Raw genomic sequence first — 2500 nt, forward strand, 5'->3', positions numbered from 1 at the left:
TTTCCTTTCTATGTGTAAGTATTATGAAGAATTCGAAAGAAATGTTTAATTTTCAACAGGGAAAACTTAAAGAACATGAACCTTACCAGTATGTTTTGATAAATAATGAAGTAAGTATAAGATCACTAGCGAGATTTATCACCCTAGCTTGGGATTGTCGGAAAAAGAAAATAACTTCGGAAGCCTTATAGTCATCGAAAAAACACTGTTACCCTGATGTCAGTTCACAGTTTATAATTATGAATGATTTTGTAGAAAGCTGGATGGTCGAGCTTTTTTTAAAAAAAATTTTTAAATTTTTTTTTATAAATTTTCCTTTAATCGTAGCAATATGTTTTATTTTATGATGGTCGTTGATTTTCTTTTCTTTTTGTTTTTCTTTTGCTCTTAGCAATGTGTTAATTTCTCTGTAAACTGCCGTTTATTCTTTTGTTCAAACATTGTCCCCCTTGCCAAAGGATAGTATTGTCAATGGCAATAAAGCAATGTCCGTGTGTCCGTGTCCGTGTCTCAAACATCTGCGTCATTGTTTTCCCATTCAGCGGTGTTCATTGTTGTTGTTGATGTATTGCTGATGGGTTGGTGAGGTCGCTGAATGATGCACGAGATGGGTCACAGATGTCTAATGAATGATTGCGAATGTACGAGTCAAGAGAGAAGAATGCTCTGCGTTTGTGTCCAGGTATGTTGTCTTGTTTTCACTTTCCCGAGCGCCGCGAATTTACTGTATATACATGCGAGCATGCGAATGGGTGTAAATGTATGTGTGTGCGTGTGTGTGTTCGTGCGCGCGCGTGCTTTATTTAAAGACCACCACCACTCAGTGCCACCACCAACAACCAGGAATTCATCATCATCATCATCTATATCATCAGCATCAGTAGCAGCAGCAGGAACTATAGCAGCTATAGCATTTTGAAATAGTTATTCTTTTCACACGACCACCAACACCACATCACCACTAACAGCAATTTACATATTTTTCTTCACACCACCACCACCTACACGAACAACACTTACTTCCTTACTAAAAGGCCGCCGATTGTGAAATGAAATTTGGCGATTTTGTCTACTGTTTACTTTACAAACACTAGCGAACCACAAAGCATAGTGTTCTCACCATTTCTGTTTTCTCTGTATGCGGCTGAATGCAGAAGTTTGACCATTTCGTGTCCACCAGTTAAGTTATCAGATGACGACGGCCTGACAGAAGTAATTACCGACGACGATGACTTTGATCACCAATGAGAAATTTGACACATTTGTTAACTGGTGTGATAAAAATTGCATTCAATTAAATGTTGACGACATGTACAGTAGAAAACTCATTGACAGACTCATGACAATTTTGACAGACCCAACAGTCGTTGAAAGTCATACAGAGGTGGTAGTTTTTTTTTTTTTTTTTTTTTTTTCAGCTCCACGCACAAGATCATCTCGTTACATGAATTAACTCACTCCACACAAACATTTGTGCTTTTAGTCAGTCATTTTCACCCATTGGACTGTGACACTGTACCCCCACCTCCCCCAACACCCATTCCCCCCCCCCCCCCCCACACACACACCGATCTAACTTCACCAGTAAGCGAGTGCTTGAGTGCAGACGTTTTGCGTGCACGTTAGAGTGTATGGCTGAGCACGCGCATGTATGTGTATGTCAAGGTGGTGGGGTGGGAAGGGGAAGCTGAGGTGTGTGTGTGTGTGTGTGTGTGTGTGTGTGTGTGTGTGTGTGTGTGTGTGTGTGTGTGTGTGTGTGTGTGTGTGTGTGTGTGTGTGTGTGTGTTGAATTCCGTTGAACATTGCACAAGTTAACTTCTATCACATGGATAGATAAAGTGGCTTGATAGACTGCTTAATTAAACAATATGTACAACCATACAGAATATTCCCACAGAAAAAAAAAGCAAAGGACACATACCCCCCCCCCCCCCACCTCCTCCCGTTTCCCACTCTCTCTCCCCAAAATGCTGCATCAGGCCCAAGGAAAAGATTAAAAAGAGAAAAGAAAAAAAGAAAGAGGGGTTGAAGAAGAAGAAGAAGAAGAAGAAGAAGAAGAAGAAGAAGAAGAAGAAGAAGAAGAAGAAGAAGAAGAAGAAGAAGAAGAAGAAGAAGAAGAAGAAGAAGAAGAAATAAAGCAGAGGGGACGGAGAAGGAAGCCAACCCAGACCCAGATCCAGCCCCAGCCCCAGACCCAGACCCAGACCCAGCCCAAAGAAAAAAACGACCCGTGAATCGTTTATGATGACATTGGCCTCTCGACTTTTGCCCAGCAGAGACGATTAGGCGCCATTGTGCGCCCAGGGCTCGCTAGAGGGCGTGCTTAATCCGGGCACGTCCCAACGTCCCAGAGGCTAGCAGAGGGAGGCCAGATCTTGAGCTATATGCTACAGATGGGGGTTAGAGAGGGGCGGGGGGGGGGGGGGGGGGGGGGGGGGGGGGGGGGGGGGGGGGAGCCGTGGTGGAGGGCGGGGTAATGGGAAGGCGATGAGGTCTTAAG

The sequence above is a fragment of the Babylonia areolata genome, chromosome 2, assembly GCF_041734735.1.
Source record: "Babylonia areolata isolate BAREFJ2019XMU chromosome 2, ASM4173473v1, whole genome shotgun sequence".
Taxonomy (NCBI): Eukaryota; Metazoa; Mollusca; class Gastropoda; order Neogastropoda; family Buccinidae; genus Babylonia; species Babylonia areolata.